Source organism: Alexandromys fortis, unplaced genomic scaffold, assembly GCF_014885135.2.
Source record: "Alexandromys fortis isolate MF-2015 unplaced genomic scaffold, M_Fortis_MF-2015_v1.1 scaffold_25, whole genome shotgun sequence".
Classification (NCBI taxonomy): Eukaryota; Metazoa; Chordata; class Mammalia; order Rodentia; family Cricetidae; genus Alexandromys; species Alexandromys fortis.
The window spans coordinates 11,699,355-11,714,402 of NW_026067904.1; the positions used below are offsets into that span (position 1 = coordinate 11,699,355).

The window sequence follows — 15,048 nt, forward strand, 5'->3', positions numbered from 1 at the left end:
TATTCAGTTTTTCTTAAAATTTTAATGTTTTTAAATAATATTGCCATCAAGGTCAATTGTCTATTAATTTGTGGTAAAAATATTTCCTTTTCAGAAATTTCTGGAAGTACAATTATTGGGTCACTGTTCATGAAAATTTTAAATGAATTAAAAATATTTTAGAACTTTTCTTCAGGAAATTTGTAGTAAATTTCATTATTGTGAAGCAATGCTTAGTGAACTCCCATTTAGTGACTGCACAATCTGTGTTATTCATGGAGTGACTTTATTTGTCCTGGGGCTTAACTGATACACCGATTTCTGAATGTTTTCTTAGGAAGCTACCACTGTTGACTATAATGTAGACTTTTTTTTCATTTTTATTTATTTATTTATTTTAATTTTTATTTTTACTTAAAAATTTCCACTTCCTCCCCTCCTCCCATTTCTCTCCTTCTCCCCCATCCCTCTCCCCCATCCCCCTTGCCCTCCCTCTCCAGTTCAAAGAGCAGCCAGGGTTCCCTGCCCTGTGGGAAGTCCAAGGTCTTCCCCCCTCCATCCAGGTCTAGTAAGGTGAGCATCCCAACAGACTAGGCTTCCACAAAGCCAGTACATGCAGTAGGATCAAAACCCCTTGCCATTGTCCTTGGCTTCTCAGTCAGCCTTCCTTGTCAGCCACATTCAGAGAGTCTGGTTTGATCACGTGCTCCATCAGTCTGAATGCTCCTAATACCATTTCTTTGGCATGGGAATACTTAAACGTTCATGCTGTGAACTGTAACGTGAATTTTTATACCATAAAACCAAAGAGTTTATGGTGTAAATCTCAAAGAGCATTAAAAATTCTTCTGGGTATTTGCTCCAAAGGAAGCAAACCTTCTGCTTAAATATATTTACATGAATTTACATAGCAGCTTTATTTGCATAGTCACAAACTATAAACAAACTGATGTCAAAATATAGGTGAATGGGCAAACAAGAAAGGATTAGAATAATAAAAATGATCATGTTTTGATACATAGAACAATGTAGATGGATCACAAAACAATTATATCAAAGAAAAGAAAACAAAAATGTATTCACTATATAGGATTGTATACATAAATTTTAGAAAGTCTAAGCAAACAATAGTGACTTGGAACAGATCCATGTTTGTCTGGAGCAGGGAGGAGTGAGTGGGAGGTGTTACCAAGGGGCTTGAGGAGATGTTGTGAGGTGATTTATATTTCTGGTGTGTTGATTAGAAGTGTGTTTCTCTGTGTACAATATACCAACTTTTTATTTGTATAAGTAATATAGTTTATTACCAATAATAGCATGATAAAGCTATTTAAAAATTCCTTTTCTAGTAACTTTTATGCTTATACCTAATTAATTCTTATACCTAATTAACAGAGACGTAGTTGCCATTTATTTTACGCCCTACAGTGTTTTCCTTAAATTTCCTAAAATTGCACAGTAGGTTTTTTCCTTATTGATAAATTTTGTCTTACTTATCATACACTAGATTACAAGCAAGCATTATTCATATTATCTGTGCTATCTCTAGGATTTCGTCTCTATTAATGCCCTCTCTAATTATAGTCCAACTTAATTTTTTTCTTATCTGTTTATTTTTATGTGCATTTGTGGTTTTTTTTTTTTTTTTTGCATGCATGTCTGTGTGAGGGCATCAGATCCTCTGGAACTGGAGTTAAAGACACTTGTGAGCTGCCATGTGGGTGCTGGGAATTGAACCCTCAACCTCTGGAAGAGCAGCCAGTGCTCTTAACTGCTGAGCCATCTCTGCAAACCTAGTCTAACTTAATTATAATTATATGAAATACTCATTATCTGATAAAGCAGGTTTCCTCTTTCTTTCAGTCTTCTCTTGTTCAAGCCTGCCCTAATCAAAGGATTACATCAGAAGAGAATATTTAATTCCAAAGCATTTTTTGAATAGAGTGTGAAATACTCAGTGATACATGTCATAATTTAAATTTTTATTTACACTTGCAGGAGAAGTATAAGAAAAATAAGCTAAAGTGAAGCCACACTGGTTGAAGAACTTCTGAGTTTAGCTAAATTGGAACAACCTGTTACTGACAGTCATGTGCTCTGTTTTTTTTTTTTCCCTATGGTCCAGATTTTATTTTTTTATTTTTATTTATTTATTTATTTTTGGTTTTTCGAGACAGGGTTCCTCTGTGGCGTTGGAGCCTGTCCTGGCACTAGCTCTGTAGACCAGGCTGGTCTCGAACTCACAGAGATCCGCCTGCCTCTGATTTTAGTAACTGGTTCTCACGGAGAATTAGCAGAGGTAGGAGTATTTCTGAACTCTCTGGGAGGCACAAATGGCATCTAAGCTAAGGGCAGTGAGGGGTAAAATAGGAGAGTAAGCGTTTCGTCGGCCAGATAAGATTGCCCAGTGTCTGCTTGTTACATGGATGTGGGCAAGAGAGTGCTTTGGGGGTATAAAATACCTTTTTTTTACTTTAGTGTAAGTTTAACATGTGTGCCCCATCACCTGGCTCTCCCTGTTTGAATTTGAGTTCAGCCATCTAGAATTTCCACTCTTTCGTATTACTGTGCCATATCAGGAATTTAATTGACGACCATTCTTTTATTTTCCGGAATAAGCAAGCTTTCCAGCAAATGTGTAAGTATCAGAATGATTACATGGAAGGGTCCAGAGCACCAGTGTCCAGGTAGTCTACACTTTAAAAAATATCCGTGTGTACACAGAATAGCTTGGGAATATGTAGCTACGTGAGTGTGTGAGTGCGTGTGTGTGTGTGTGTGTGTGAGAGAGAGAGAGAGAGAGAGAGATGTGCAAGCACATCTGGCCATGTGTGCAGTGTATATATGATTGCACATGTCTGTGTTTGCATATGAAGTCAGAGGTACCTTTCCACTTTTAGTTTGAGAGGGTCTCTCGCTGGCCTAGAAATTTGTGAAGGAGACTAACCTCTCTGGCTAGCAAACTCAAAGTTCTGCCTTTCTCCACCTCCCATCTCACTAAAAGGGAATTTTCAAGATTGCCATAAGGTTTGGCTTTTACATAGACTCTAGTCATTGAATTCAGGTTCCCAAGTTTGCAAGGTAAATGCTTTACCAATGGAGAATCATTGCTTCTAGCCTAGTGATTGCAAGTTCTAGAGGTGAGAAGGTACTGAGTGGTTAGTAAATCAGTCAACCACAACATATGCTTTGTTATCTAAACTGGTGAAATCACGGAGCCTGCTTTCCTTTATCTTCTGTGTTTGGTTTTGAGATAGGGTCTCACTGCATAGCTCTGGCTGGGTTGGAACTCACTACGTGGACCAGGCTGGCCTTGAACTCACAGATCGTCTGCCTACCTCTGCCCTCTGAGTGCCGGGATTAAAGGAGTGTGCCACCATGTCTGCCTGTTTTCCTTTATCTTTGGAAAGGAAATAGATAATAGCAATTAGTAATTGCTGAGAGAAGAGAGAATTAGTCTCCCCCAGGGTGAGTCCCCTGCCTGGTTATCCAGCAGCAAGTGGTCATTAAAAAAAAATTTACAAGCAGGTGAAACTGGGTGGACTCAGGTTATATTTATATGTCTATTTGAATTTAAGTGTATGAGATAACAATGGTTAAATAAAGAAAACCATGAATTTGAAGGGTGATGAGAATGGGAATGACAAGAGGGAGGAGAGAAAATGAGGAGGGGATGGAATAATTTTATTTTAATTATATACAAAACCAGCAAATGAATAAATAAAGTTGAAAAAGTAAGTGGTGGTGCCATCTACTTTCCAGAACTATATGCGATTCAGCTGCAATGTAATGAAAATACTTTATGACTGTAAATCAGGATATAAATGTTGGCTATTATTGCGGTTAAAAGTCTGTTCCATCTCTAGTAATAAACTACATAAAATATTTGTGTAAGGATGTGGGATGGTGGCTCTGTTGATAAAATGCTTGGCTTGCAAGCATGAGATTTGGGGAGGAGAAGGCAGGCATATTCCTGGGCTCAATGGCCTCCCTAGCTTAATCAACTCAGGTCTCAGAGAGGCCCTATCTCAAACCTAACTCAATCCAACCCAACCCAACCAAACCTAACCCAAAGAAACCTAACCCAACCAAACCAAACCAAAGAGTGGATGACATATTCTAGCTTTATCTCTCTTTCTGCAACAGAACATTCTGATCAAAAGCAACTAAGGAAGCAACGGGTTTAATTGGTTCCAATTTTGGCCACAGTTCATCTCCGAGGGAAGTCAGGGAAGTCAGGGAAGGATCTTAAGCAGGAATTTTAAGCAGAAACTATGGAGGAACACTGCTTGCCAGCTTGCTCTGTGTTTATGCTTATTCAGGTTTCTCACACAGCCCAGGACCATCTGCACAGGAAATAGGATTGCCCACACTGGGCTGGCTCCTCTCACACTAATTAATAATTAAGACAATCCCTTACAGACATACCCACAGGCCACATTGATGAAGACAATTATTTGATCTATAGTTTTTTTTCAGGTAATGATTCTAGGCTGTGTCAAGTTGACAGTTAATATTAATTAGGATATAGTACCAGAGGACCAACACCCAAGGCTGACCGCTGGCCACCACATGCACCCACACATATATGTACATATACATGCACACACATGCAGATTCGCAGAGGTAGTTTCAGAGGTCTGTAAACTAGAACTTCCATAAGATCTGAGGCAAAATAAAATAGAATAGCCACTTGATCCCAGAGAAGCCTCTATTGAGATGCTTGATAAAGAGGACAGGCTTCAGATGATCTCCATCCCTGTATCCCTGGGGAGTCCTTCCCTGGCAAGCAGGGGTGAGAGGTCAGGTGGTTCTTCTATTCCCTCTTCCCTGTCATCTTCCTGGGGCTGTTGCTAGCACACTTGTGGGATGACATCATTAGTCAACACTTGGAATTCTCAAGCCACTCATAAAGGCAGAAGAGTCATAGACAGGTATCAAGGCAACTGCTAGTTGCTCAGATGTAGGCCTCTCCTGACTCTCTATTCCATAATCTGTGCACCCCCAGAACACCCCCTTTCCTGCTCTCCCAAGCCACAGTGTCCTTGAGTCTCCTCTGCCTCCATATGTGGCTTATTCATGACTCAGAGCCCACAGCAGCAGCACCCTCCCTGGAAGCCCAGGACAAGAGAGGCGTTGTTCTTGCCTGGCCTCGTGTCTGGATGTTTCCCTATCTTGAATTCTGCATCTGTCAGCATGCACATTGCAGTAGATTTCAAGCCAACTAACTGTCCATGGAATTCTTCTGATACAGTCAGCAGTCCACACCAGCAGGAAGGAGATCAGAGTCCAAGTCTGTATTTAGGTCTAATTGAGTTCTGCCTGGAGTAACTTACTTGACCTGATGGCCACTATCCACCCATTTAGGATTAGGCTTTGTCCAGCTTCTGGCCTGATATTCCAACTTCCCCATTGCTCCCTTAGGTTACAAAAATGTTGGAGCATTTAGTTCCTAGCAAGATGACGATGAACAAAGTGATGTTTTATTCAAATCCCAGGCATGGAAGGGATTTCATTTTCTTTCATTACTCCCAGGAGCAGCAGACATTCCCTGCCAGAAGGTCAGAGCCCTGCAGGTGTCTCTGTAGATTATGTCAATGAAGCATTTTCTCTGAAGTAGAGACTTAGCTATGTCAGTCAAAGTGATTGACAGAATTTCAGTAGAAAGGGGTTCCTTCAACTTGTGAGGGGAACACTCCTATGAAACAAAATATACCTACTATTTATAAAAATAAAAAAAGATTTTAATGACAGAAAAAACTTCATAAAGACCTCATCTCATTCACATGATGTCCACAGATGTGCAATCAGCACATGTGAAGGAGGCGGACGATGGAGCAGCATTTCCTTCTGACAGGACGGCTGTGGCTATTCTTGGTAGAAAAGCATGCACATCGTAAGACAGGCTCAGTTTCCTTAGCCATAATGATCTTGTTCCAATGCCATATGCAGTAACTGGAAAGTTTTAAGGGGGTTTAGAAAGTCAGTCAGATGTTTCCTAGCTGGTTAGTGTAGAGACAGACACCTGACAAAGCATCTTCTCAGATCTGCCCTTTACAAAGTTTGCTCAACTCCCAACTATTCTTCTTTTTGTCTTGGATGGTGACCCCGACTAGATGATTCGTTTTTGTCCCTCCAGTATGGCCTCCTTCTGGTCTCCTGTCTACACTGCTGCCATTTGAAACTTATCAACTGCACCCAGCCCCAGAGCATTTGGGGTAAATTAGTTTAAACTCAATAGAAGAGCAGGTAGGTGGAGATTTAGCACAGCTGACAGAGCCAACTGCGCTCTGACATCCCAGGCCTGCAATTACTGGTACTCACCTCATTAAGGAATTGGCACCATGTTTACTCCCTAGATTGTGGCAAGAATTAAGTGGCACATGATGAATGCCTGATGCCAAGTTATCAGTGTGTGATTATTGTGGTGGCGATGGTGGTGGCGATGGCGGTGGTGGTGCCAGCGACCATTTGTGTAAATGGTAGCTATTTGAAAAAAAATGTTTTTTTTCAAAATATTAGTGTTTTTTTTATTTGCTGGTTCTTTGGGACCTCATCATAAATCTTTACCCTTTCCTTATCTATTCCCTTTCTCTTTCACCTTCCCCCTTTCTCCTTTTCCTCTCTTCTCTCCTAGTTCCTTTCCTTCCTTCCATCCACTGGCTCCCTACCTTTGTTGTTGTTGGTTTTGTTCTTGTTTTCTTGAGACAAAGTCTTGCCAAGTAGTTCAGGTTGGGCTAAAGCTGACAACCTCTCTGCTCCGGCTCTTTAAACACCGGGCCTGCAGACTTGTAGCCCAACACTTGGATGCAGCCCCTTCTCTTTCAGATATGTCATGAATGCTATTTTTAGATTGTCGTTTGTCTTTTTATTTTCCTTCAAACATTTCCCAGAAGTAATTCCTTCTCATGCCACCACTCCTCTAACACGTCTGCCTTTGAGGGCATGCTTTGCCACCCCAAGTTCTGTATTTTCTCTATTACTTTCATGGACCCTCATCAGATACTGGAACAGACAATCCATCTGGCATTGCCTCTCAACTGTGAAACAGGCAGAGAGGCCAGAAACTTTTTTTTTTGCTGAGTATAATCTTTCTTCAAATAATCCAGAATCAAAAGGTTTCAGACATAAATACTGTTTAAAGCTAAAAATTTTAAATGCAAATATTATTAAAAGGTTATAGATTGTGAACATTTCACAGCACTTATACTGGGGTCAATAATTGTAATATGACTGAAATTATCATGCAAATGCAACCAGGTGATTGCTCCCTACACACTCTAACAAGTGACGTTTCCCTAGAAATGAGTTTATTCTTCTCTGATAATTGCACTGATTGTACAGTTCTTGATAAGCTTAATCACTTTTTATGAAAGCCTCTAGTGTTTATCTTATAAAGCCAGCATCATTTTAAAATAAGTCTTTTAAGAACACAGTGAAGCACACCTATTATTAGTGATTTATAAAGACTATTAATGAAATTAATTAAATTTGGAAGCACATCTCTGAGAATCACACAATGCATTAAAGATTTCTATTTTCTTAGTAGAAAAATACTGCCCTTTTATGAGACCTAGAGACTTATTTTCTAAGTCTGCTTCACTCTCTGAATCCATCACTATATTACCAATGACGTCCTCACCAGTATTGTGACCATGACATCACTACTTTCTTTTTCATTCAAAAAGTTTAAGAATCATTTTTAAAAAGTTAAAAGTTCAAAATTTTCATATAAAAATTATGGTGGTCAATAGTAAAACACATGTTTATTAAATGTTAAAAAATAACCTTTAACCATGGTGCAAGAGCTGATATTAACTCTTTATTGGCTTACTCTTCAACTATCTTAAGAATATTGTCTTGGGGTTCAGAATATATCTTTAACTTTCTAGAAACTCTCTATGAGTTTTTCTGATTTGCCACCATGACTCTGCTGAATATTTATCCTTCCTACATATTCAAAGGTTTTCAGATAATTAGTTATTTGAGCATCTATGAGGTACCAGAAACTAGAGAGAAAAATGTTAAAAAGCACTGCCAATTATTCCCATGAGGAGGATGTCCAAGTTAGGCACAGGGTGCTGAAAACACTCATTTAAAACAGTTTGACAATATTTCTGGGTGTGGCAAGGGCACCAAGAAGTGATTCTGAGTTTTAAGAATGTAGGTACCAAAACGGCTCTATAGAGGAATCTTCTTTTGAAACATAGTCTAATTCTTAGTTTTTATTTGTGTGTGTGTGTGGGGGGGCACATGCATATGCAGGCACAAGCGCCATGACAAGGGTGGAGGTTGGAGGACAACTTTGTGGTATTGATTATTCCCTTCAAACTCAAGTGTCTTTACCCACTCTGTCGCCTAGAAGATGTTCTGTCTTCTGACCTCTTTGTGACAATGACTGCAGAGGTGAAGACTCACTTGTAGTCTAGTATCAGACGACATAATAACCCAACACTTGAATATAGATTGCATACATTTCTTGATAAATTTTAGCTTATAGCAAGACTGAGACCATTGGCTGTTGTATATTATCTACATATATTTATATATAAATATATATCGTATATCACATTATATATGATAACATAATAATTACATATTATATAGCAACATACAATATGTAATGATAATATAAATTAAAATATTTATTATATATATCAGCTGATATAACATGCATATCAGCCAGTAGAATGAATTGTATATTGAGTCAAGCAGTGGTGGAGCGCGCCTTTAATCCCAGAACTTGGGAGACAGAGGCAAGTGGATCCCTGAGTTCAAGGCCACCCTGGTTTACAGAGAGAGAGAGAGAGAGAGAGAGAGAGAGAGAGAGAGAGAGAGAGAGAGATCCAGGACAGCCAGGGCTATACAGAGAAACCCAGAAGAAATAAAAGAAGATGAGTTGTATAATGTATGTATTTTAAACTTGTAATAGTTAGGCAAGCTGCTTTTTAGTAATTCAACCTTGTCTGTAGAACTTGGTGCTTTCTTTTTTTAAAAATAAGGTATAGTGGTTGGACACAAATCTAGATATATCTGGAAAGAGGGAATCTTAATTGAAAAAAGTCTCTATAATATTCACCTGTAGGCCAGCCTGTAGAAAATTTGCTTGATTAATGATTGATGGATCAGGTCCCCAATCACTGTGGGTGGTGCCATCTCTGGTCCTAGGGTGCACAAGAGAGCAGGCTGGGCAAGACCACAAGCAGCATTCCTCCATGGTCTCTGCTTCAGTTCTTGCCTTGAGTTTTTGCCTGGCTTGCCTCCATGCTGGACTATAACTGTTGGCTGGAATAAACCCTGTTCTCCAAAAGTCGCTTCTACTGTGATGTTTAATTCAGCAGTAGAAATCTTAATGCAGACATATAGTGAATATTTCCAGTAGCAACGAGACATACGGAGTGCAGACCACTGAAACGTTCATCTTCTTTCATCGGAGTCACATCCTCTTTCTGTATCTCTTTGCCTTCCTCGATCTCCATCTTTTGTTTTTAATTTCAATAAAGACAGACCACTCCCCCATCCCCCACCACAGAACATTCTTTCCTAAAGCTAAAACACTGCCAGGTTCGAGAATTTTGCATTTTAAAATCTTTTATGAGAGCCGGGCGGGGTGGCGCACGCCTTTAATCCCAGCACTCGGGAGGCAGAGGCAGGTGGATCTCTGTGAGTTCTTTTATGAGGTATGATTTTTCACTGATTTTGGGGAAATTTCTCATCCCCTAGCAATAATAACCTACGGCTGTGAAGATATTTCATGTCTTGAAGATCATACCAAAAGATTATTCAGTATTATCAGCAATGAAGGGAAAGAGAAATAATTGAATTCTGAGAGAAGCACTAATCTTTTGCAAATGTGAGTTGTGATTATAAAGCTTTTAGTATTTTTTATAGTGGGAAACAGTTCTCTTTTTAAAAAGCATGGCCAAGTGTGTTCAGAATAGTGATTGTAACTCCTAGGTGACATTTGGGAGTTAGTTTAGATACATTAAAACTGTAAACCAAGGATGCAACAATAAAACAGAGCATAAATGACTAGCAAACTCCAAGTTTCCCTTTGTGAGGAAAGCATAGTACATGGCTCACTTGAAACAATATATTGGTTTTTGTCCTGAATGTCAATCAGTGGCAAATAATTAATTTAATCTTAATTAATTAATTCAATCTTACTAAGAAAGTATTTTTCAAGGATTATTTTAGTTGACAGTGAATAGGCTATAAGAACAGTAAACTTTGCATTTGTTTAGTTAGATCTTGTCTTTGTGAGCTATAAGACAACTTTGAACAAATGAGAGAAATTGCACTGCTCACCCTTGGCTAAAAGTTAAAAGAAATCCTACTCTTTTGTAGAGATGATGTGAACAAGGAACCAGAATAAGTTATCAATAAGGACGTTTTCTCTGGTTCACGGGCTTTCTCGGAGCATCTCAAAGCCGCCCCCTCGATGCCTGCTGCCAGGGTGACATGTGAGCAAATCAGGGGGCTTCTGTGTTCCCTCCGGGATTAAATGGGAGCACCAAACCACATTGCATTGTTTCCCTTCAGTTCCTGCAGCTCCTCTCTAAGCAACAAAAGTTCATTTGGCACACACTCACCCTTACTGTATTTACTTCTGACTTGAGTTCCTCCGGTACACATACAGTTACGATATGCGAATGAAGAGAAAGCCGAGGATTTGACCCACACAGTAAAAACTGTAGGCAAAATGAACTCTCTGACACTGGATGGGGTTGGAAGTCAGTATGACGCAAAAGGGAAAAGAAGTCTGTACATAGTGAATTCGCCGAGCAACCTCCTGGAGAATGTGGTCCTCCTTGCTTGGACAGCAGCTTTGGACCAGTGCCTCCTCCTCCGAGAGGAGAGCAACTGCAGAGGACAAAATAAGGCAACACTCCACTCAGCTGCACACCGATCTAAAGGCAACAATGACTGCTCTTTCTGTTTCCTTTCTACATTTCTTTCTTACACACACACACACACACACACGCACACGCACACGCACACGCACGAGCACGACCGCAGAACTTCACAAATTCACAACGCATTAGAACATGAAACTTTTCAGTTAAAACAGGTGAAATCGGAGGTGGAGAACTTGGGGAGGGGACAGCAGGAAGTTTCCCTGTGCCCATGTGGGGGTTGGGGGGAGGGCGGGAGCGGAGCCAACAATGAAATTCCAGCCAGCAAGTTATGCTACTGCCTCAGAGGTAAGAGAGTCCCGATCTGCAGCTCCCATTGTAGCTTACCTGGTTTTGTGGTCTAATGCACCGACAAGCCCCTAATTCTTCTACGAGAGTACTACATCTGCTGAAGGCTATGATCCCGGACCTTACACACTTCCACAGAGGAAACTCCAAAGTAACCTTTAACTTCAATAAAAAGCTGTGTTCATTCGTCCCCTTGTGCTCAACACAGCAATCTAATACACCTCATCATGTGGTCTGTTGCCATGGCAGCAACGAATCCAGCTGCTGAGATACAAAAGACTGACAAAAAGTTGCTTTCTCCCCCTCCGCCCACCCCGGCAGAGTCGGATTCTTTCCCCTCTGTATGACAAGCCTAATTTGAATATTTTTCTCTTGCTGACTCAACTACATGAATAAGGAAAAAGAGAGATGGAAGCGAATAACAGGTATAAAAAGGCGAGGTTTCCCAAAGCCTTTAAATGAATGAAATCACTATATTCATTTTTAAAATTGCAGCTAACGTCCCCCAAATGCTAACCCTTACCCCTTATTTCAGCCTGCTAGATATTTTTAAACACCAGTTACTAACACAGTAGGAAATATTCCCACAGCCCCTTTCAAACATTAAAAATAAATCAATTTATTCTATAAACAGACTGAAAATACACAGTAGGCTAGTTTCAAAGCACAGTTTTTGCCTCATGCAAAGTTTGATCCCAGCTTAGATGTGCGAGGAAAATCCTTTGTTTCCTTGCTATCCGTTTCTATTTCTACCAATGTGTGGTGGCACAGCTTGTGGGCCAAAATGAACCAAACTAAGCCTGGATGCTCTAGAGTACTAGAGAGGTCTTTGGGTTGGGACAAGAGCAATTCTAAGCACTCCTGCCGATGCCCAAACCACTGTCTATTAGTGCACAGTGAAGGGGGTACTGTCAGTGGACACATTATCCTTTAAGGGAAGCTTATGAAGTCCCCCTAAGCCAGAGTCAATTCTGTCCTCTCCCGCCTCTGCCACCCCCAGCTGAAGTGCTATCCTCCTGGGCTGTGACTTTGTCCCTCTGGCTTTTTCTTGGTGCTTTACAGCCTTATTTAATCTCTTAATATTACTGGTATTTTATTATATTTGTTTGATGTACCTGTCTCGCCTCACCGGATGTAGGCTTTCTGAGGAAGAGGAACCTTGCCTGACTCATCTTTCTCCATGCCTACCAGCCCTCAAAATATATGGCACAAGGCGGGGAGGGTGTCCAGGGTCTGGGTAAGATAGCTTCCCAGGACTTTATGCCCAGCACTTCTGATACAGATTGTCAAGGTCTTTGCAGGATTGTTTTTGACAGTCCCCCTTAGAGACTTCAGGGGGAGTGCTATTGGCGGCTAGGAGGTCCAGCAGATGTGGGATAGAAATCACACTCACATACACAGAAAGAGAGAGAAAGAGACAGACAGAGACAGAGGCAAGGAGAGACAGAGTCAGAGAGAGGGAAAGAGAGAGAGAGAGAATGGGAAAGAGAAAACAAGAATGTGTAGTTGGGTGGGGGTGAGATGAGAGTTCTAGAAGGATTTGGGGAGGACAAAGAAGATGATAAAACATATTATGACAATTTCCTAAAAAGTCAACACAAAGCCTCTCTCACCATGATACCTCACGGGGGCCTCTTCACACCCCAGTCTACTGCTCTGCAACCCGGCAGTTACTTAGAGGGGAGCACTGAGCACCACATGGAAAGCACACTCAGTGCTCAATGAATCCTGGCTAGTGCTACTGAGGATGGTTGTGAATTTCTGAGTTCATGTTCTCCAACAGAGAAACAGTGGGGGAGCTGACCAGACAGGACGTTTCCGTGCCGATAAAACAACCCTTGCCATCCAATACACATGATCACTCACACGCTTTATGCTATGGGGCTGGGGTATGACACTGTGAAAATAATGAAGGATTTTGGGTAAACTGTGAGGGTGGCTTGCCCCCACCCATAGCCTCTCAAGTAGGAGCAACTGAGCAGTGGACGGTGTGGAATGGACCGAGCAGAGGATTCATTTTGGGAGTTGGTATTTGGCAAACCATAATTATGAAAAAAAAACATTTAAAACAAAGGTTATCACAATCTTTATATTGGATCCTTAAAAAAATGGCCATGTTACCCTGGCAATATGGCTCAGTGGGTGAAGGAGCTTGCCAATAAATTTAAAACCTGAGTCAATTTCCTGGCAGCCACATGATGTGAGGAGAGAACCGACCTTTGCAAGTTGTCCTCTGCCCTCCACCATCACTGTGGGGTCTGTGTCACCCACCTCATACAATAAATAATTATATGTGGCCGCGCCATTTAGAGGTGACAGTTTTGCAAATTAAGTGGAAAGTAAGGAATATCCACTCTAAAAGATTTCCGAACAGAAACGAGACATGTTGTTTGCCTTTTGAACAAGTTGTACTAACTACCAGTTCACCTTGATCTGTAACAAGTGCTGCAAGCAGCTCACCACCAAAACTCTGGGCTCCATTTCTCCACCACCATCAAACTCGGGAAATTATTGGGCAACAAATCCAAATGCATAGAGAAACTAGTGTGGAAATCTTTGTGGAAAAAGATTGAAAATGGTAAAATGGCACCAAGAGTTAAAAAAAAAAGTCAGAGAGCAGAGGGCAAATAACAAAAAAAACCCCGCAACTTTCCCTTGCAGGAAAGGAGAAAATGTTGAGCCTTGAAGGATTCCTTTATCAATAAAAGCAGAAGGAAGAGAGGAAAAGCTCCAGAACACATTTGTTGAGATTATCAGCGCAGAACCGGCTCTGCTACATCCCTGAAGGATGCTCTTGGGTGACTCATGCAGATGCAGTGCTATGTAACCGTGTGCAACGGAACATGGAAGGAGGAAAGGGCAGCCACACTGAAACCAACACCGTTAACCCTCCTCGGAGTCAGGGCTGGAGGAGAGGCAGGTAGAACTACACTCTGAATAATTCATGACATTCCCATGTGTTATGGCTGAAAAGAGGCCCCGTCGGTGCCTGTGTCCAGTGTTTTTAGGAGTCTCTATCTGGTGCTTTTTTCTACAGATGGCTGTGGGTGTCATTTTACAAAACTAAAAGTCCTTCATTTGCCTAGTCCACAGGTACAAACCCAACAGACGGGAGAGCTTCTTCCTCGGTTCTCCTTTAAACAGTAGGAAACACAATGTCGGTGTCCTTCCCTTGCAAGCCTTGTTTAAAATCTCTTTTCACGCATGTTAAGATGAATTTACCTCTCTGTGTGAACGGGACTCTTAAGATAACCTTCTGTGCTGGTGTGGCTCAATCAATTGCTCAGGAAGAATCAATCCCTTGGACAGAAACGATGTTTGGTGACATGGGTGATGATTCGGAAAAGACTGCCGGGGAAGTCTTTGCCAAACTCTGGTTCCACAGAGGTAGGAGGAAGCCTAGGAGGTCACACACTTCACTGTTCCTCCTTGGAGGGGAGGGTTTCAGTTTCTCAGGCCCCCCAAGATAAAACCCCGCCTCTGAAGGTCACCAGTTTAAACTAAGCCGTGGTGCCACAAAAACACTGGCTGTTGAAGCCACTGAAACTAAAGCAAGACAAAACAATTTGAACCACTGCAAGGCCACTTTCCTTTTCAGGTCACATTCTGAAACTGCCCTTTTCTTTTGAATGCCACAAAGTCCTTTATTGTTAGGACACTGGTTTATATTAAGTGAAAAAAAATGTTAACTATAATGCAAGAAGATTGTGATCTGTTGAACAGTTTTTGCAAGCACATGCTTTCTTGGGCCACATTGAGCAGCTGACCTAAAGTATTCTTTGGATATTAAGATCTATTATTCATAATATTTTTAAATAAAAGACTGGGGCTATTGCTGGCTGTCTCAAGTTTTATGAATAGTGCT

General features: G+C 41.0%; 1 protein-coding gene across 12 annotated transcripts in view; it reads right to left on the bottom strand.

Annotated features, from left to right (window-relative positions):
- The window catches only part of Dtna (dystrobrevin alpha), a 354,169-nt gene that overhangs the window by 150,955 nt on the left and 188,166 nt on the right, over positions 1 to 15,048 (bottom strand). The window contains exon 1 of one of the 12 annotated variants that reach the window (XM_050135016.1): positions 11,223 to 11,379. The exons of the other annotated variants lie outside the window; for them this stretch is intronic. The gene's annotated coding sequence lies outside the window, so the exon portion shown is untranslated. Of the gene's footprint in view, positions 1 to 11,222; positions 11,380 to 15,048 lie in introns of those variants that run through there. 12 annotated transcript variants of the gene reach the window in all.